Source organism: Gymnogyps californianus, chromosome 1 (genome assembly GCF_018139145.2).
Source record: "Gymnogyps californianus isolate 813 chromosome 1, ASM1813914v2, whole genome shotgun sequence".
NCBI lineage: Eukaryota > Metazoa > Chordata > Aves > Accipitriformes > Cathartidae > Gymnogyps > Gymnogyps californianus.
Window position 1 is genome coordinate 159,723,394 of NC_059471.1, and position 21,575 is coordinate 159,744,968.

The following is a 21,575-nucleotide window of genomic DNA, read 5'->3' on the forward strand; positions in this document are numbered from 1 at the left end:
CAATTCATTCAAGGGTCCTAATTACTGGTTCACGGGAACAAACGAACAAAGGCACGATACGTAGGTGTCCCTTTGCCCAGTGCCTACTCACTGCCCACCTGTGCAGTTCTGAAGCTGAAAGAACCTCCATCTGAATTTGGAGGTTCATGACTTGTAATGTTCCACTTTATTCATGGTGCACCAAATGAACATTGAAACAAGGTTTTCTTGTGTACTGGGTAAAAAAAAAAAAGGAAAAAAGGAACATTATCCCCCTGTAGTGGGTGGACCCTGGCTGAATGCCAGGTGCCCACCAAAGCCGCTCTATCACTCCCCCTCCTCAACTGGACAGGGGGAGAAAATAAAACGAAAGGCTCGTGGGTCGAGATAAGGACAGGGAGATCACTTCACCAATTACCGTCACGGGCAAAACAGACTTGACTTGGGGAAAAATTAGTTTAATTTATTACTAGTCAAATCAGAGCAGGATAATGAGAAATAAAACCAAATCTTAAAACACCTTCCCCCCACCCCTCCCTTCTTCCCAGGCTTAACTTTACCCCTCATTTTTGCTACCTCCTCCTTCCCCCGAGCAGCGCAGGGGGATGGGGAATGGGGGTTTGGGTCAGTTCATCACACGTTGTTTCTGCCGCTCCTTCCTCCTCAGGGGGAGGACTCCTCACACTCTTCCCCTGCTCCAGTGTGCGGTCCCTCCCACGGGAGACAGTCCTCCACGAACTTCTCCAACGTGAGTCCTTCCCACGGGCTACAGTTCTTCATGAACTGCTCCAGCGTGGGTCCCATCCACAGGGTGCAGTCCTTCAGGACCAGACTGCTCCAGCATGGGTCCCCCGCGGGGTCACAAGTCCTGCCAGCAAACCTGCTTCAGCGTGGGCTCCTCTCTCCACAGGGCCACGGGTCCGTAGGTCCTGCCAGGAGCCTGCTCCAGTGTGGGCTTCCCACAGGGTCACAGCATCCTTCAGGCATCCACCTGCTCTGGCATGGGGTCCTCCACGGGCTGCAGGTAGATATCTGCTCCACCGTGGACCTCCATGGGCTGCAGGGGAACAGCCTGCCTCACCATGGTCTTCACCATGGGCTGCAGGGGAATCTCTCTCTCTGCTCCGGCACCTGGAGCACCTCCTCCTCCTCCTTCTTCACTGACCTCGGTGTCTGCAGAGTTGTTTCTCTCACATCTTCTCACTCCGCTCTCTCTGGCTGCAACTGCAACTCCCCTGTAACTTTTTTTTCCTTTCTTAAATATGTTATCACAGAGGCGCTACCACTGTTACTGATTGGCTCGGCCTTGGCCAGCGGCGGGTCCATCTTGGAACCCGCTGGCATTAACTTTATCGGACATAGGGGAAGCTTCTAGCAGCTTCTCACTGAAGCCACCCCTATAGCCCCCCTGCTACCAAAACCTTGCCACGCAAACCCAATACACCCCCATACTTCGTATGGAAGGATTCAGGGACACAAATCTGGACCCAGAGTCTTGAAAAGACTAACCTTTTGGCATCTGACCCTCGGATCCAAAACAGCACATGCAGAGAAAGGGACAATTCAAAATGGAAGAAGTGGTTTGCTGGCCATGATGCCAGCTAAACCCAGATTGCTCAGACTTACACTTAGGTCACAGGTAATACTGGGGACAGGCGCATCCTAAAATTTTCCCCTCTCTTTGCATCTGTTCCACCACAGGTAACCTTTTCATAACCTTTTCAACCTCACTGGATTCCTTAGAGCGAGGAACTTGAACAGAGATGGGAATTGAACCTTTCTTTCTTGAGAGATATCTAACCACTACGCCCCGGGCTATTCTGGATTGAGATGGATGGGGAAGTGATAGATTCACCACTTCTTCCATTGATGCCAAGTCAACACACAGCCCAGAGGCTCACTGCACCAGAAGGAATTAAGAAAGGAAATGCAAGCATGCTAATGCAATGATTTTGGCATGCTTAGGACAGGGGATATCCCATGTACCAGTCTCTGCTCCAGAGGCAGGCATCCCATGTCTTTTTCATATCAATTTTCCAAACTGCCCTGGGGTATGAGCTTTTGGGATCTGACCTTTTATCATAGATCCTGATCCTGCAAATTGTTGCATCTGTGTGTGATGCCCCACTGATTTCACACTCAGGGCAAGTAGGGAAGGTTGCACAGTCATTGAACATGTGGACAACGAGCTCATTCTGAAAATGAGTCCCAAGTCCCCTCTTGCCTCTAGCCATGTGAATAATGGCACTGTGCCCATGAGAGAGAACGGTGGAGGCATAGCTGGGAGCTCTGCCCATTTTTTTGATCTTTAGAGGAAGACCCTACTCCTTCCTCAGGTCTACGGCAGATCAAGCTCACTGCTTGTGCTCCATGATCATAGAAGAGCATAAAATGAAACCTGCTTCAGAGCTCCTGTCTTGGGCACAGCTCCTTAAAAGCAAAGACTTGTCACAGAGTGAAGCCAAGGCACTTTAACAATGAGAAAAGCCTGACTCACTCATTCTACTCACGGTCTCCGCATCCCTGGGTTTTTTTAATCAGTTTCATGCTGGGAAGTGAATCAGGCCCAAGATTAAAGCGCGTCCACATCTGAGGAAAGTTTATGAGTGTGTGTATGAGCGCGCCCATGTGGGCGAGGATTAAAGCGTGAAGGATAAGGAGAAACCAAAAGTGAAGTGTTTTGAATTACCATTCTCTGCTCAAAAAAGCTCTCTGCAAATTGCCCAAATAGATATTCCGAGATGAAGTCTCTTGCATCTGTTCCATGGCAGGTAATATTTTGGAAAAAAGTGTCCTTTTATTGAGCACGGTAATTATTTCATACCAATTTCAATGGCAACTTTCTTAAGGACAGGAAAAATCAGATGTCTGCTTTGGCCAGTTTGACCTGCTAGCTATTTCTTGAGAGTTTTTGTGATTTTACTAGCTTACATGAAAAGAGCTCATGGCCTGCCTTTTGCCAGGCCTGAGTGGAAAACAGCGCAGAAAATTTTGACATGAATACAAACAGTCTGCTTTGTCAAAAACATGTAGAGATTTAGTGCTTCGCACTCCAATAAACCAAGACATGAAATATGTCTTTTGAAAATTCAAACATTTTCTTTATGAAATGCTACTGAAGTTGTAGTTCAGTGCCTCCTGCTCCCCCATTCTCACTTTAGACTGAGTTTCCTACAGGAATGACACCTCATACAATGCATCATGATCTCTGATTTGGTAGGAGCTGGTTGCATGTCAGTTGCATCATCCTAGTGGAAAATGGGAAATGTGTCCATCTGAGCCCAGTCTGGAGGACTAATGTAGAGCATGGGCTCCTGAACTACATCTACCTCAACTCAGCACATGGATGTTTTGGAGTTGAAAAAGTCTGTTTTCATTTAAAATCTTCGGAATACTGATACTTTCCCTTCTCCTCCTCTTCAGAAGACACAACGCACAAGATGGTATGCTGAGTGTTGAAAATCAAATTTTTCATTGAAAAACTGTCAAGAAAAGCCCTACATCTCATTCTTTTGAAGCTTTATATTTACTAACACCACAAATGGTCGTAACAGCCACTGTTGCAACAGAAAAGGCCAGGGAAAAAAGAAGCTGCCGACTAGACACAAATTCCACAGCAGCCAAACCTTACATTTTCAAGCCATCACTAAACATTATGGGTGGTACCTGGGGTGCAGAAGAGATGGACCCGGAAAGACAATTTGGCAGAACAAGGGACGGGCTGCAGAGCCACAGCCTGTTCTGCACTGAGGGGTTAAAGAGAAGGCCTTGGCTTCCAATGCTGTCAGTTTAGTGCTCGTAAAATAGCTTAAATGCACTTTACATCTTTCTTTAAAGCAGCAGATGAGTGTGAAATGTGGCAGAGAGGCGTTTTCAACTAGTCAGCTCCTTTGAATAACAACTATTTTCCTTCCAAAATTTAAATCTTGTTCCCTTTACTCCTCTGATTCATTCTCTCAGCCTTTGCATCATTTATTTTTCCTCTCTGACTTCTAGAAACAGTCATTCACATGAATGATGAGCAGGGGAAGAAAAAGTGTGGTAACTTAGCTTTGTCTACTTGCAGTTGTTGCTTCAGCTTCAGCTGCTTTCAGTTGACAGTTTCACTGAGATTGTGGTGGAGAAAGGACTTCAAGGCATGTCCTACTGAGCAGAGTAACTGCAGAACAGCTCAGTCTTTGCCATGGAGACAGTGACGGGGAAGAGTACATCTGATGAAACTTACTCGAAACCAAGTGACAAAGTTGTTTCACCTGTAGGAAAGCAATTAATTACTGTGAAAGACAGAGCTAATTTTGTGCTGGAACAGTCTGGAACAGCATACTGTAATCTGTTGTGTGTCAGCTGAGTTACAGCTTCCCTCCACCAGGAACATATATTATAAATACAGTATCTTTTTCAATACAAAGTGCTCTCTGGTGAGAGCCATCTTCCAGCAAAGGCACTGAGTCCTTTAAGATGGAAGCTCTATTTTAGGGAAAATATCTCTTGGAAGTGTTCTTGTGAGTTGATATGCCTCCTGTTCTCCTAAATGCTGAGAGGGAGAGAAATAAGAGAGAGAGATATCACCACCAGGGTATTTGGACCTTAGCACTGGGTCATTGAGAGCCCCATTGCCTGGTATCACAGGCACCATGTTAAATAACCCCCTTCATGAACCTCTCAAGACACATCTTGTAACATTTATGTTTCCTACCCTCCCTAGTCTTACTGGTTCCAGGACCCCTGCTCCTGATTTCTGATCTGCATTGACTTTATATGCATTACTTCCCTGTTAAGTTAGGTTCCGGAGAACCCTACGGGAAGAAGAAACTCGTTGCTGAATTTGACTTTATGTTGGATTGTTAGTAGTACATTAGTGAAAGACAGACATGTTGGACAACCTTCTTCTGAGGAGCATGACTACCATTTGGTCTGGATACCTGAGCAAGATATAAAAGGCAGTGGCTTCTCCACTTGTTGCAGTCCACTTTCATGCCATATTTAATGAAGGAGGTGCTTTCTAAACTGGTGTTCAAGAAAGACTAAGTCTCAGCCTATTAGGAACTTGGAGAACCACCAGATCAAAACTTAGGAGTTAATCTTGATTTCATAAAATTACTTTTTTACTCCTTTCCTCTACCACTAAGTTTTTTTTCTCTTTAGTACACTGTGCTTGCAAATATTGCTTTTTCTTTATTACTTTCCATTTTTTTCACCCATCCACAATTGAAGATTTATTGCCAGGGCAGGACTTCACTCTCCCTCTTCCCCATTATTTACAAGAGAATTGCAAGTAGCAGATATCTCAGTGTTTTGTCCCCTCTCCGAGCTTATTGCTCTCTTCTGACACAGCTGACTTTCAAGGCTGAGCAAGCTTCTCGGTACTGGTTTAAAATCAGAGCTTTCCATCTTCAGGGTAGCAGTCCTTGGCACTTCTGGGTGCAATACCTCTAAAATGACACTTTCCAGTATCTGCTGCTGTGGTGCAAATCCTTACACTGCTCTACACTATTGTTGCATGCCTGCAAAATTCACTCGCAGAGCATTCAGGTTGCTCCTTACTTTGTGAGGTGACCTTTCACAAACATACCAAGAGAGCTGGAGACGCTCCAATTTCTTACCCCTTGTCACTGCACTACTTAAATAGGAGAGCTCGCAAACCAGGTGAGGCCCAAAACACTTCAATTGTGATGTCTGCTGTAAGCCATGTCACAAGGTTTCAACAGGATCTTTAGAAATCAGCTGGCTGGTCCCAGCTGCTCCGCCACCCCACAAACAAAAAATGCTGTTGTAACATGCACCAAGTCAGAGAGAGGTTTAGTTTTGCAGACAGAAAGGGGACCCAGCCTACAAAAGGCTTTGTGCCCTGAAGAATTGTTTCCAACACCAGCAAAGAACTGAGGGAATGGACCTGCTCTAATGCTTTGTCTATGCCTCAGCTTTCTATTGATATTTCAGAATCACAATTTAACCCATCTGAAAAGGAAAAAAAAATTCTCTTTTTTTAGTTTTCCAAAGTAACCCTTCTACTGCTCTTTTAATGGATAGGCTTACAATTATAGCATCATTTTCTTTTACTGCAACTCAAAGAGGAGGCAATGCATTAAAGTGACAAACTTCACAGTATCACTTGAACTAATGAGTGTCGCTCTGGTTAGAAAGAAGCACAGGGAAAGAGGGGCCGGTTTCCCTAAGAGGTCCTTTGTGGGCAGTTCAGTAGCTCAGCTGCCACTCTCTGCTTGGAGTATGCTAATGCAGAGAGATCAGTCCAGAAGTGCCTGTGGGCAAAAGTGAAATCCAGCCGAAAGGGTTGAGCGAGTTCATGATGTGCCCTATTTGCCAGGCTGAGGAGTCACAGCACAGGGAGGCAGGGTCCCTGCAGATGCTGCTCTTTAAGCTCCAAGGAGCAAAAATGCAGCAGACTGCCCTGGGGCAGACACGTTGCTCTAGAGCACCTGTATTTTCTTCTAGCCAAGCCCTGAAATTCCTTCTGGAGGAATTACATCAAGGGGACCGTGCATGAAAAGCCACACACAGTGCCTACATACAATACCCTGACAGTACAGGCACATAGCCCTGGAGTACGGCTATAACTGACATGACGGACAAAGATCTGCACAAAGAAGTGCCTGTAGTTGGGCTTCTAAGTCTTTATTAGGTTCCTAAAATAAATGTCTGCATTTTTTTAAAAGAGTTCAGCAGTGAGGAGATCCCATTCAGAGCCTCGTTCTTAAGTATGGCTACCATTAAGCAGGATATTCAGCTCCCATACTGGGAAGCCTAGATTAGCATAACCACATGCAAATTTTCACACAGCACAGAAAAGAACCAATTTCAGAGCACAAAATTAGGCTTTTAATAGCTTTTTTTGATCCTCATATTAAAAATGAAGTTGGCCCCGTGAGCTGTAGGACTAACAAAGCCTGGATTTCCATTGATTTGTGTCTTGTGACTGGATTTCCAGGAATTTAACAAGATGAAAGCTCCAGCTGAAGCATTTGTTGCCCTGGAGGGCATGGATAAGGCTACGCTCCCGTGCGTGGGACTCACGTGGCAGATTTGCTCATAGGGGACATTGAAAAGATCTTTTGGGGCATGTATTTTCATGAAGTTTGTAGGAACAAAACATAACTGAGACCTCTCTTTTCTTTCAAAGTTTGACGCATTTAGAAAAAATGGCTCTGAAATTTTTGGAAATGAATGGACTGACAGAGTGATCAGAGAGATTTCTTTTATTTAAGAAAGCAGGCCAAAGATTGATGCAAGTTTATTTGCAAGTTAATATTGGACAAGTAGGAATATTAATTGTCAAGTATCAGTAATTGCAATACATTACTCCATTTAGTTTGTCTGTAGAAATGTCTCTATTACACAAAAGGATAGATACCTTCTCCTCTGCTCCAATCACCAGCCTATATACATTTTTCTCAGTGGCTATATATTGGAAGGCTGCTCATGCAACTTGTGCGGTTAAGAGAGGTAACAAAGACCGGAATGCTCCAGCCAGGAGCATTAAGTTGCTTAAAAAACAATTTAAATGTTTTCTTTTCCCTCTGTGTTTTCTAACAGAACCTGGGAGTACGCATACAATTTGTCAGACTTTGTGACCAGCACTGCCTGTGTGATTCGAGCATCCTGGGACTCTTTGCTAGGGCCTGAAGCAGCACCTTTTGCTGCAATGCTGTGACCCATGTTACTGTGGCAATTCTTTCACTGACTCTCCAGCTTGTTCATGCAAATTCTGCTTGGATAATTAAAAAAAACAATCCAAAGGTTATGTGAATAGCCTTTCTGAACAGCCACACTTATAAGCTTCCCCTGTTGACAAATAACAAACAGGAGTCCGAAGTAGTAACAAGCTTCTGGTGCCCACACTAATTCTGAAAAGTCATTTTTCATTACACCAAACTTGCTCAAAGAACCTTCAGTTATAATATATGGTGCAATAAATAATAGCTTAAGTCTACTTATACAAATAAAGAACATAAAGTGAAAACTCCTGGAGTGTTTGATGTTTACTAATTGAAGCAAATACAACTGCCTATTTTGTTATCTCTTTCTACACCTCACTCCCGTTGTCTGCTTGCATCTTGTCAAAAACTTCAGCTTTGTGTCTCTGGAGCCAGCACTGTCTCTGTGCCGCCCGTTCGTACAGGACCTAGAATCACGAGGTATTTATCAGGGCCTCCAGCTGCTACCACAATATAAGTAATTTTATCAACCTAATGTTTTATTTATCTGCACTTAATGTTCCTATTTAAAGGGGAGAGAATGTGGGAATATTAATGGAAAAGTTGGGGGCAGGGAGCTGAGATGAGTTATTAAAAGTTTCACCACTTGAGCTTTTAAGCTTCTCTGAAGCTGCTCAGATTGATGTGAATGCGTCCATATCTCTCATGCAAATTGTCTCAGAGGCAGCTATTTTGGGCAGAGTGTATATTCATTGTGGTGTCACAAAAGGTCGATTAGGTCTGCTGAAATTCCTGGTTGATGCTGATTGACTGTGAGCGACATTTAAATCTTTCAAATTTCATTATCCAACCCATTCTCTGCAGGCTGAACATGGACACGCGCCTTATGCAACCTCACAACAGACATCTCGAGTTGCAGATTTAGGAGCTTTTTAATTATCTGTGTGTAGGGAGGGAAAGAAACTGTGATGATTTTCTTTTCGTGCTGAGGGGAGTTCTTTTCAGCCTGCTGCAGGAAGTCACACAAAACCCAGTGAGATGAATGAACAGGACTCTGCTCCCAGAGCATAGAAAATTGAACAGATTTTCCTCAAACATTCTCAGAAAAACACACCTGTCAGCTAACAATTAAGTGGAAAAGCATCTTCACCTGAAAATCCACCTTGTCATGGAAAGTGCTAACCAAGTGAAAAGAGAGAGGTGAAATGGAAACTCTTTTGAATCCTGAAGTCTGGTGTTTGACTTCACGTGGACCCTGTAATTTCTACCCAGCGGTGCCAGCTACTCCAGTGCTGTGTATCTTTACTTCGCTAATTTACTTTACAAAACTACCAATTTTCACTTCATCTTGCTGAAAAGAGGAAACTTAATTTCTACCACTGAAACATAGTTTTGCAAAGAAAAATGATGGTCTGCTTGAAAACTGCACATTTTGAAAAACGAGTTCTGAAGAAAATATGACAGCACTGCAGCCCAATGCATAGGCACACACACATATACATATATATAAGAGTGAAGGCAAAGGAACACTAATGTCTGCTCTTCACTTTCTGTGTAGATTTCTCCAGGTTAAACTCTAAGGCTTGGCAGGATTGCTGGGTCTAGCAACTGAGTGATTTGGGTTGAAATTTACTTCTGTGAAGATGCTTGAAGATACAGGTGAAAAGGCTTCCAGTAATGAATATACTGGAAGTGGATTGAAGGAGCCCAAATCCTTTCTCCCAAACTTCCCACACACTCCTTTTGTGTGAGCAATGTGATCACCTGTGGCTGTGTAACTTCCAATATCTCAAAGAATGCCTGGAATGATAAGCACCTATTGATTCTAATGACTGGCAACTTTTGGCAGACGTTTAAGAGATTTTTAAACAACCCTTAATCCCTCACAGCTGTGATTGAACATAGACCAAAAGAATTGGCATTCCCTCTGCATCCTTTCACTTTAAATATAATCGCTTGGTGGCAGTTATCGTGTACATTGTCTTTAACAGTGGAGGAAATTAGCTTTAATTTAACAAAGTGATTGCATCTTGGCTTTCAGAGATGCCTATTGCAAGCCCTATTCAACACATCCCCCAGCCTCTGGGCCCGGAACAGCACCATAAGCAGCAGAACACCACTCCACACACTGCATCTGTAACTATCCCCTTGGACAGCTAAACGGCAGCTTTGGCTTAATGACTCAGGAAACTCGGTACTTCTAACAGTGCTCCTTCCCATTTTGTCCGGCACTATGTGTGTGTGAAACCAGACTTTGCTGTGGGACTTCCTTGTGGAGCATGATCCTGGAAATATGGGGAACAGCACGTTTCACCTGAAGTCTGTCATATGCCCCCAGTGCTTTATCTCTACCGTCAATAGAGCCCCTTCTCTTTTTCTCCTGTTTGTAAAAATTCCCTGCTTTGGGCTCTTCAAGTGCCTGCTTTGCTGTAAGTGTGCATTTATTTACTTTCTTGAGTCAGGGGCCAAAGAGGGTTATAAGAAGAGCACAAGTAAATACAAGTGTAATTTTGAGTCAGAGGAACCTTTAGCAGTTACAGTAAGATGAGAGTAAACATAATCATTACACAGTCAGACCATTTTCTTTTATTTATAACACCTCAGGGTAATAACTGGTTTGATGGGGATATTTTAAAATCATTACCCTACTATTTGCATCCCATTGTCCTGGGTTTGGCTGGGATAGAGTTAATTTTCACAAGAAGCTGGGAGGGGACACAGCTAGGATAGCTGACCTGAATTAGCCAAGGGGATATTCGATACCATATGACATCATGCTCAGTATATAAACTGGGGGAGCTGGCTGGGGAGGTGGGATCAAAGCTCGGAATGGGCTGGACATCAGGTTCCAGGTGGTGCACAATTGCATTGTGCATCACTCACTTTGTATTCTCTTTTCTCAGTATTATTGTTATTATTATTATTTCTTTTCTCCTTGTGTTGTCCTATTAAACTGTCCTTATCTCAACCCACAAGACTTTTTTTTACCTTTTTGTACCGATTCTCCTCCCCATCCCGCTGGGGGCAGGGAGAGGAGTGAGCGAATGGCCGTGTGGTGCTTAGTTGCCGGCTGGGCCTAAACCATGACACCCATCTATTCAATTTCCCACTAAAGATTAAACAACCCACTTGGAGGAAAATATCTTTTCATTAAAGTAGCATTTAAGAAACAGGTACTGAGCTTTTGAGGAATTAAGTATTTACTTTCATACAAAAGAAGAATTGTAACAGAAAGAAGCATCTTTTCTTCCAGGCACTGAAAACACAGCTATGATTTAGAGAATCCCGTCTCTACTGTAAAAGAAATGTGCTCTTTCTCTCCCACACAAATTCTTCCCCTCAGATACACACTGCAGTCTTAGCCAGGGACAAGGAGAGACCACAGATAAGCATTAGCCAAGTGAGCTTTTCCCTATTAAATTTTCCCTACGTCGTGGTTTAACCCCAGCCAGCAACCAAGCACCACGCAGCCGCTCACCCCTCCCCACTCCCAGTGGGATGGGGAGGAGGAAAAAAAAGGTAAAGCTTGTGGGTTGAGATCAGAACAGTCTAGTAACTACGGTAAAATAAAATATACTACACTACTAACTAATAATATAATAATAATAATAATAATAATAATTTTAATGAAAAGGAATATAACAAAAAAAAGAGAAATAAAACCCAAGAAAAGACAAGTGATGCACAATGCAATTGCTCACCACCCGCTGACCGATGCCAGAGAAGCGATCTGCCCCTCCCAGCCAACTTCCCCCTGTTTATATACTGGGCATGATGTTCTATGGTATGGAATATCCCTTTGGCTAGTTCGGGTCAGCTGCCCTGACTATGCTCCCTCCCAGCTTCTTGCACACCTGCTTGCTGGCAGAGCATGGGAAACTGAAAAATCCTTAACTTATAAGCGCTACTTAGTAACAACTAAAACATCAACATTATTCTCACACTAAATCCAAAACACACTGTACCAGCTACTAAGAAGAAAATTAACTCTATCCCAGCCGAAACCAGGACACCCTATTAAATTTACCCTGCAAAACAACTAAGTGCAAACACTTGACTGGTTGAAAGAAACAAGTCAGCAAATAAAACATATTAAACCACTTTACATATTCACCATACTAAAATAACTAACACAATGTGTAGTTGATAGGAAAGCTACTTGGATTGACTCTGCGAGTGGTTGTCCCTGTGACATCGTGACCTCAGCCCATGTCAGAGAGAGCTGCATCCCCACAGCACCCTCCAAGCAGCCTGGTATGGGGTGCATAGGCGTGTGGCCTCGTGGGTTTCTCACAGGCACGAGCACTAGGGGGTTATAGGGAGGGGTAAGGGTACACCTAAACCCAAGCACTCGCAGCTCCCACAGGAGAAGGGGAACTTGCACATCCCTTGCGTGATGTAGGATCCTACTTGTGAATGTGGGATTCAAAAATTTGGCCTAGTTGTAAAAGGATGTTGCAAAATCTGTTTGTGTACAGTAACATTTTTTAAGTGTCTGGTCCACGGTTTATCCATTGTATTGCTGATATTGATCCTGAATGTATAGTTGACTGATTGGCAGTTAATTACGTGTCATTAAGTAAAACAATAGATGGCTTCAGTACTGATCTAGTTTAAACAACATGAACTGTTTTTCCTTTCAATACCCATTACACAATTGCCTGTTTTTGCAGACACATGGAAGATACAGCCACGTGCTACACCTCACAGGGCAGACCAATTACACATGTACTTGTGTACATGTGGTGGGAGATAAACCCACAAAAGTGTAATCCCCCTGTTTCCTTTCCCATACCCAAGGCTGGGACAAAATAAATTTTATTTCCCTCTTCTGAGGGGACTTTGTGGCACCTGTGGTACCCTCTGCGGTAGTACCAGTGAGATGAGGAGGCGAGTGAGCAAGGCGGCACCCAAAAGGGCATGGGTGACTCTTAAAGGATCAGAGCTCCGTCCAATGCTTTTGGTCACAGTAGGAAGGTTTTTCAAGGCCTCTTGATTTCTGTGTGAGTGACACCTCATGACCCTGGGAGATGTCCCCACAAGGCAGCCTCTTCATCTCACTTCAGCTGTGAGCACCGTTTGTGCTGCAAGCTTGAGTTGTCCCTTCGCTTGCAGAGCCCCTGATGTACTTAGGGGTTTCAGCGTCTCCACATGCTTGTGCAAGCTATTTCCATTGCCATCTCGGGATGCTCTGTTGGATGATGATGTGGTGTCAAGTCACATTATGTCCAGAGAGATGTGAAAAGACAGGCTTTAATATACGGTGCCACTTCTTTATCTTACCCAGCCTCAGCTCTGCCAATTAATGCTCCAGCTCAGAGGTTCAAACTTCCCTTTAGGGCCACTTAAAGAACCGCACTTTATGAACTCTGTGAGAGGGATGCTTTCCTCTCCCACCTCTGGATGCCTTCTTTGTGCCTTCAAGATCTTAAAGTAAAGGCAGGAGGTCCTAGCACTTTCAGTGGTCCTGTCATATCATTAGAGACTCTTGCTCCCAAGAAATGTCTCATCTCCACCAGTGTCCCTGCAGAGGAAGGGATGGGACATGGCATCCTCTGTGTGGCAGAAATCCCCACATCACAGTCCTCCTGCTAAGACCCTAGTGGGGAAATTGCCAGTGACAAAGTCCACCTCCCTTGAGCAGCGGACAGACAGTGGCAACGTTTCGTGTTGCCTGAAATGAAAGCAGCACATATTCTACTTGGCACTGTGCTGCCAAATCTGGGAGCATCAGTGAGCTCAAGAAAATGCCTAGGAAAACAGGTCTTAAAAGCTGCCCCTAGGTCTGCAGCCAATCCATTCCTGAGGTAGGTACTACATTCAGGATCTCACAGGAGTCAATCATACCCCTTCAGCTAATTTTCCCTGAATTGATATTCTTCTCCCTCTACATTCCTGAGGTAGTATGACCTTCTTAACTGCTGTCATTTCCCTATTGTTCTTATCTTTTTCAACTCTTGAGAAAGTAAAAATAGTAAAAAATGGAAGAGCAATATTTTTCTCTTGGCAGGGCTCATTGTAGAGTGCAAAGAATTACTGTGCTTCACCTAAGCTTCTCTGCCTGCTCTTGGTCCACTACAAAGGGAGACCTCTTCCTCTGGGGCTCAAGTTGGGACATTTTATTTCCCAGAAATGGTCAGTTGTCACATTTCAAATAACATTTGGTACTTGTCTGCAGCAGCTTGTTCACCCTCCCAAGACAGCAAGGGAAGCAGGCAGACTGGCCCTCCTTTACAGCCATACATTGTGTTAGCCACCCTTATCAAGAGCACACTTCATTGCAGGGTTCACAGTTTAGGTTGCTGCTTTCACATGAGATCTCAAGCCCTATTTCAAGCTTTTTGTTATTTTATAGACCAGTAAACACCATTTTGTTTTATCTTCCTGCCTTATGGTAGACATTCTTTTGTCCTTAAAAGTACTTAGGCACAAGCTGTGCGCAGATCTAAAAAATAACAATAATCAGTCTGATGGAAAGCTGAAGCCATTTGTATGAGAAAGGAAAAAAACAGCAACCACAAAACAAACACAAAACCAATGAAAAACACGCTCATCTTGTTAGTCCTGGCTGTGAAGGGACTTACTAGTATGGCTGAGAAATGTTGCTTTCATAATTTAAGACTGGTTGTAGGGGCAATTGGAATTTCTTCCCAGCCTTGTCTGTTGTTGCTGCTTGCCTTTCTACTCAGAGCATGCATTTTCCTTAAAAGCTTATCTTTCCATCTAGCCTGTGCTAAGGGATTTGTTGTTTTGCACTAAACCTGCCTCCCCCATTTCAATCCAAAAGCTTTATTGCCCTCAGTGAAGCTGATATGCCTGCCTGGGTACAGACCTTCTCCCTGGGCCCTGGCATTTCTGGGGCTCCAGGCAAAACTGTGTTCTTCTGCTCAAAAATCATAGTAACTGGTCATAGCCAAGAGAGGTAGAGAGTCGACGTGTGCAAGTTCTGGTCCTAGGTCTTGCCTGAATGCAGAATAGGGGCAGTAAGTTATCAACAGATCCTTGAAAATATTTTAGTGTCACTGTCTTTGCTGGGACTAGAGTGGACATGACATGTGGCACAGGAATATTTTAGCCAAGGTCAGATCAAAGCTCTTAAGATACTCTCTCATCAAGAAGTTCTTATTCTTCATAGTTAGTCCTAAAAGTGATTTATTCTGAAGGCAAAGGGGGCTTATCTGCTAAGTAAGAAAATGTCTCCATCCGACACTTCGTTATGCAAACCCATTTGCATAGGAAGCACTTTGATATTGCAGTGAAGGAGCATAATTCCTGCTAGGTGCTGAACATTCATGGCCTTGAAATTCATTTAGGCATGTTTGTCCTTGGGACCATTCATGCACTTGAATTTAGCAAAGCACCCTTAGCACATACCTGGATTGGGACCAGAATTCTTACCATATGTAGGGTGTGAGTGGGTTCATCTTTAAAACTAATTTTAAACGTTGACTTGTGTAACCTTCAGTGTGTCCCTCCAGATGAAAATGATTCAGTCTTAACCCAGTAGATAGATCTCCTTGGAAAGTTCATGCATAAACTGTATTTAAGGAAAATAGCTTCTAATTATGCAAAGATATTAACAACCATCCCATCTGATTGTAATGAGGATAATTTGCATTATTCCCAAACAAAGAGTTTTGTTAGAAGAGAGTTATGGCTGAAATGCATTTTGCTACAGTCCAGCTAATGATCAGAAAACCATTATTCTACTTCCTTTACAAAAGTTCTACTGCTCAAAAAAGTTGGAATGGCTAAAGATGAATGGTTAACAGTCTGCCAGCATATTCCCCATCGCTACATAACCCTCCATCATTCACCATCACAGTTTCTTAATTTATTTGTCTTTTATAAGCTTCCTTCTGCTCTTTGTTTGGTTCTGATAGAAATACACCATTGGACTTATGTTGCAGGTTTAACTATGGTCTTCTCAAATGTGCTGTAAAGGGCTTCGAACAGACTATAATCCCAGGATTATTCTGGTTGTGCCAGAGGACAATAAGATCTTGTACCAGTATTATGTGCTGAAGCAGAAGACCACTTTAGCTATTAGGATCAGGGTGATCAATCAACTTGTATTATGAAATGTGTAGATTATATAATCTAGGGAGAGCTCGTGTATGGAAGTTTGTGTTTAACTATGTGGTTTATGAGCGTATATGGGATGAATGCACACACTGCATAATAAATAATCTCTTAGTGCTATGAGCTGAAGTTTCAAAGCAACCTAATAGAGTCATGCATCTAACTCCCTTATGTCTTTGAAACCCTAGACACAATATACTAGAAATAGGAAAGGGACTTGAATAGTAATTACAAGCATATTTTGAAATCCATAGAGGGGAAAAAATGGATTAAGGGCATTGTAAATTGAGGAAGGAGAGAATGATGAACTATGTTTTTTGGAGCTAAAGGACCAATATACTTTTGTGGCCTTGAAAGTTTATATGAATTATCTAGCAATTGTACAGTATGCTTGTAGCAGTGTTTTCTTTGCAGAAAGCTCTAACTCTGTTCAGGGTTTGATAGTTTATTTCCTTTTCAAAAAGTGAAATTGGATAGAGGGCAGAGGGAAAGAAATGCAGCTGGTGGGTATGTGGGTTTCTTCTTGTTTTGTATGAACTGGATATTATTTAATAGGCTGCATCCATACTAGAAGCTGTGATGAGGGATAATGAAATCCCTCATCTGCACACAGAGAATCAGCAAAAGGAGGTAGCTTCTCTGCTAATGTTAATTGGCATGGTTAATGAAAATCAACAAAGAATCAGTGGTTTTCAATACCTGAGAATCTCATCCAGAGTGCTTAAATCTCTTCTAACAAAGTAAAACAAACTAGTGCAAAGTTTGTGTCATATTATGATCAGGTAGCAGTTGGCTGAAATTTACAAGCTTTATTGCAAATGTATAATGTAACTTAGTTGGAATTAACAGTGAGGGTATGTGTACAGGTATGAAGAGAGAGACCTGACTTTGGTTTTGTGTTTAGCTATATATTCCTTTGTATCTAGCCATTTAAATGTCAGTTACTTCAGGGGTTATTTTACTGTCTACACATTTTGTATTTTTCAGTAGGTATTTGCTTTGGCAGTCCTAAACACAGATATGTGGAACTTCTTTGTACATTGCCAGTAGCAATCACATTCAAAAGGTAAGGAAGTCATTTGTGTGTCTGAGGGAGAATTCCTGGGCTACACACTAATTGCAGGGCCTGCAACACTGAAAAACATAGCCCTTCTATTAACATAATTTCAAAATCTCAGTGAGGCTACTTGAGCTTTCATTGACGATAACAAAGAAGCAGTGAACACCAGAATCAACGAAGCCCAGATTTCTATGGATTTGTGTATTGTGCTCAAATGCAATTTCCAGGGGAATATAACTCCTGATTGAAGTGTTGCCTGTGTTTGGGGAATCGATCCAGGATGGATTCTGCATGGATTCTCTAGTCTCTAGTAAAAGGTGGGCTCCTCTTACAGTTTTTCTCACATCTATGGCTCTCAAAGTCTCTTCTTTCTAGCCAGCTATTTGCATTAAAAATTAGGAGCTTAATTACCTTCTACGTCTCTTCCCTTCCTATTAAATTGGATTGAAATCGGGCAGCAGGTTCAACAGTCATTGTGGGGAAGGGATTCAAAGTCACACGGACAGGCTAACTATATTTATACTGTGTACCTAAGGAAAAAGAATAAAATAAAGAAGTTCCCAATTCAGGCAGCTGAAACTGCAATCATTCTATGACCCTTCAGCATTGTTTCCCCCCATCATCCTTCCTCATAATACTTTGCTGGCCCCTCTCCTCTATTTCTTTGTCTGACAGTTCCTACATTTTTCCTGCAGCCAGTTGCATGCATCTCTTTCTCCCTGTTCCTACTCCTGTTTTTCTCTTGGGAATGTCTTTCTTATCCTTTCCTCCCTGGAGGTTCATAGCTCAGCAGAGTTGCTTTTGCTCTGGGGTTACAATCTAGAAAACAAGGCAACAGAGGAATTTTACTTTGAAATTAGAAGCTTGCCTAAATACATCCAACGCATTCAGTAGGAACACTTTTCCCTCCCCCCTTCCCTATATATATTTGGTTCTCTTAATTGTTAATCTCTATTCAAAGCAATTTCCTCGGCATACACATTTTCATTAAATGTAATGAAGGAAGGACAATTTAGCATCCCACCTGCGACAACTCACTGATTCAGATCATGATGACCTATTGTGAATACTTGGGCTTCAGTCAAGATTTTGATTAGTGGAAAGAAGTAACCTCTGCATAATTAAGATTGTAGGCAGAATTTATTTATTCTGAGCCAGTTTAATTTAAAAGTCCGTTAATTAGATAGAAGATGAAGGCACCTCCATAACACTCACTGGTGGAATATCTGAGAATTTATAGTTTGTCTCACTCACTTCATTTTCTGAAAAGTTTGTCGCGTGTGTAGTCTGCAGAAGTGGGATAATTTATTTGTGGGTACACTATAAGAAAAGCAGAGAAGCAGCTTGTAAATTATGGAGTTTGAAAAATTTGGTGTAAATCATATCTGGAACAATTTGAAATGATTCTTGCTCTACAGTCATGCAATGGCTCATGAATGGTTTGGCTTAGAAACTTCAAATATGATTTATTCAAAAGGTCCACTCTGCATAAAAAGAGGAGGAGAGGGCTGGTGAACTTGGAAGCTATCCCCTGGAAAAGTGGAAACAGCAGAGCAACCTGATGGGATCTGAAATAGCTGAGTTTGTCACTGATACTATAGGCTTCTGAAGTCACAAAATAGGAGAATGGACAGCAGCAGTCTGTATTGCTGTTGGAGAGGGAGCTTCAGTCTCCTTCCAGCCAGCTGTTCTTTTAGGCACACGCCAGCACCATGTCTTAATACATAGGGACTATTAATACCACTATCACTATCCCACACAAACAGCACCCTTGCATGGACCTTCAAATTCTGTAACCCCTCTGTTAGCTCCATAAACCACCATGCCGAGACACACAATCATTTTCTCATTGATTCTTGTTGGTCTCCCAGTCTCATATCATCATGGGAGCACTCAAGAAACATTTAGGAGTGAAGAAAAGCAGTTTTTCCTTATGATGTATCTTCTACCATCACCATGTTGCTGTTGAGGCCACCCAGGGTTAAAAAACTCACTGCAGCAAAGCAAACAGCATAGCAGTGATAATAAGCAATTGCAGCTTTAGGAAGAAGGAGTACACAATGAAATCCGAAAAGTAGCTGTCAGATAATTACAGAGCTTTATGCTGCAGGCTGCACATGTGCATTTCATACGATGTTTAATAAAAATAAGTGCATTACAACAGGAAACCTTACTCATATTTGTGAATGTACATTGAAAATTTGAAGGGCAAATGTTACACAAAACAGCTTTTTAAAAATACTTGGGGTTGAGGACAGTGTTTAAGCAAAATTTACTCCTTCCCCACTCAAAAAAAACAGAGGAAGAATGAGAAAACATAAAGCTAGGGCTCCCCAGACAATAGTGCTTTTGTCTCCATAGTTCTTCTATCCTCTACACTCTCCTCCAAAAGTAAATACAAGCTTGTTACATGTATCCCAGCTCATTAACATTTCAAATTGTCCTTCTATCAATTTAAATATGAATAGATCATTGTGTATGAGGGGGATGACTCATTTCAATGGCTGAAACTGGTGGTCAGAAATTGTATCTCAAAATGTTTTTTCAGCAGAAAAATGGGAGCTCCAGTTACAAGAATGCCTACTTCTGCTTCTGGGAGTGTGCCAGGTGTGTGTATGAAATACCTTTAAACCTGAGTTCTCTCGTATTTTGCTTGGCTAGTCTGCTGTGATATTTCATGCTGTAGTTGGTTTCCTTTTTTCATCATCTTATTCATAAAAGAAATTTGCAGAAGAAGTAGAGCTCCCACACTTCCACAACTACAGACACTAGATAAGTGGATGCTAAGAGGTGTTGTCCGAATAGTGAACTTGCTACACAGAAGCTGCAGAGATCAGGGACCTAAACTAACTCTCAGGCCACTTGGCAAAAACGGTATTAGTGAACCACATTGTTTGGTCTTGTGCCAAACTACTTTGGCCTTTGACTTTTTTTCCCCCTAAAGAAAAACCTGAGGATTTTTTCCCCTTTACATTTTTACAAGAAACTCTTGACCAGTCCAGAATATAAACAAGCCTCATGAACTTCAGTTAAATGATGAAAAGATGGGAGGTAGAAAGAAGTTTTCCAAAACCTTTCATTTGATGTGAGTTTTGAACAGAAGACAAAACTTCATCAGCCTTCTCTTACTCATTCTTACGCTTCCATCCAGCAACCTGGAGCTGTTGAAAACTGCCAGTAAATGAACCAAACTGGAGTTATTTTTTTCTACTCTTCAGTGAAAAAAAGGGAGACTATTTTTCTTTTCTGTCCCACTTAATGGTTCTGCGAATCTGCTGGTGTGCGGGTATATTTTGAAAGCCTCAAATTACACACCAATTGTTAAGTGACAGCCAATACTCGGTGCAGAAATTGGCAGTAAGTGCTATTTGGAGCAGTTAATCACTAATTTTACATTGACGTTACATATTTTTATTCCATTTAGTGTTGACTGATACAAAATGGCATCTATGGTAGTGAATTAGTGAGAAGTGACCTGGTAGTGAATTAGTGTAAATTCTCTTTACAAGGCAAGTGATTATTTCTGTAACACATTAAGCTTAAAAAAATGTTGGTAATCCTAGCTAAAATCTCACTACGTATGTTTCAGGGAAAGCTTGAGTTATCAGGAGTGTGTTTTTATTTCTGGAGACTGACATGTCAGATTCTTGAGCCCTAGGCAGTAACTTGCAATTTTCCCATAACAGATTTCTTCTCAGTTTGCATTGAAATAGCTGCTTACTATGTCTTCTAAATCTACCTTCCATTTCTTGAAAACTTGGAAGCATGAATTAAATGCATTCTTTTCACTCTGCAGAGCTGTCAGGGAGGGGGGTTAACATACATTTATTTCTACAAACTAGTGATGGTGAATGTTACATGTAAGTATGTATTTGTGCAGCAGCTCTAAATCTGTAGTCTGTGATGTCTGGCCTATTTTTAGGTGAATAAGCAAGTCTCACATTCCCTGTACAGAGGCATTAACTATAGTCATTTAGGGATCACAAATCCATAGCTTGAAAACCATAGTGTCTGAGGAAGCAGATGAGTAGAAGGTACCATCTGTAGGTCTAAATAGCTTCATATAAACTGCCCCAGGATGCAACCAAAAACCAAGATGAAAGCTCATGCATCTTCCCTTTTCTTCTGCTACCCACTAGTTTGCCTCCTTCTCTACTTTCCTTCAAGGAGGCCAATATAACCAAACAACTTCTTTTATCTCTTCCAAAGGACCATGGCCTCATCCTTTCTAATCCCCCTCATAAAAGTCATCTTCTGCTATGGGATTTGTTTGAACAAAGATCTCATATTTTCTCCTTTCCCTCGATTTTGTACTATCCACCTCCAGGCAGAAACAAGAACCCCACTATGTCTGGAAACAGCCAGCACATGATCAAAGCCATCACGACACATAAACATGAAATAGCAATGCTTGTCAGAGCTGGTGAAAAGACAGCCCCTTCACGCTGCTAGTGACCAGCTCAGTCCTTGCCAGTGGCTTGTTTTGGTTTTGTTCCTCCTGTTGACTTGAAGTCTTAGCACTGACCTTGGATTTTGAGGGTCAGCTCATGTCAGTACCCAAATTAGCTTTTTACTTGCTTTGTAATTCCCACAGGCAAAAGATATATGAAGTACCCCTCACAAAAGACCTGAACCCAAGTGTCTCCTCTGCACCTTGCTGTGCTGGGGTAGCCCTGTCCAACTGCCTCTTTTGCTTCCACCTTCCCATGGAGCAGCACAGGCTCTTCACTGACAGAGGCTTTAAGGCCTCTGGTGTCTCCAGAGCAAGAGTTGGAGACCCT